Source organism: Frankliniella occidentalis, unplaced genomic scaffold (genome assembly GCF_000697945.3).
Source record: "Frankliniella occidentalis isolate FOCC.00 unplaced genomic scaffold, Focc_3.1 Scaffold23, whole genome shotgun sequence".
NCBI classification, from domain to species: Eukaryota; Metazoa; Arthropoda; class Insecta; order Thysanoptera; family Thripidae; genus Frankliniella; species Frankliniella occidentalis.
Genome location: NW_026267153.1, coordinates 160,124 through 161,061, shown reverse-complemented (window position 1 = coordinate 161,061; position 938 = coordinate 160,124).

The window sequence follows — 938 nt, the reverse complement described above, 5'->3', positions numbered from 1 at the left end:
ATCAGGACGATATAGGCTGTGATAGGCCACATATTAATGTACAATTGTAGCCAGTACCGGTCATTCCAACAATGCATGATCTCCGACCTACAGCAAAAAGAAAAAATCCGTCCCAATCTACCCCACCTTCCCTTATAACAGTAACGGTAAAAAAGGGGAAAATAGACGGATGTGCGCCAGGGACGCAAGACAAAAGTGCAAGTTACCTATCTCGGAAGATTTAGGGACCTTCGAACCGGAGCCGGTGTTCTTCTCAGAGGGAGCTGCAATTTGTAGAATTTAACAATTACCTAATGAAAATCTGTTCACAATTGTACCCAAACGTTGTTTGTTAAGGTAAGGCTTGGGTGAAACTGGAAAAGTCGGGTGAAAAACAGAGTTTTTTTAGTTTTAAATCCACATGCTAGTGAAATCAAGAAAAAGCTCTCTATATTATTCTAAGTTAGTTCGTTGCGGATCTTTTAACATATGATAAGTCTACAGTTAGACAAAACACTGTGCGCAAGAACTATTTTGAAGTTATAAACTTTTTATGAAATTTCAAAATAGCTCTTGCGCACAGAGTTATGTCCAACTATAGACCTATTATATGTTAAAAGAACCGCGACAAACTAACTTAGAATAAAATAGAGAGCTTTTTCTTGATTTCACTCGCATGAAGATTTAAAACTAAAATAACACTGTTTTTTGCCCAACTTTTCCAGTTTCACCCAAGCCTTACCTTAACTCACCATGATGGAATCTTTTCATGTTGAGAGATGACAACAAACACAACGGTGTGCGTATACTACTAAAGAACGCACAACTTGTTCCAGCACGCTTGCTGGTTTCTGTTGTTGCTGCTGACAAACAAAAACAACAAGCACAGTTCGGTGGAGACGGCAAAGAGAAGGAGGGGGTAGGGCAGGGCAGGACCAAGCGGGCGGGGTGAAGAAGGG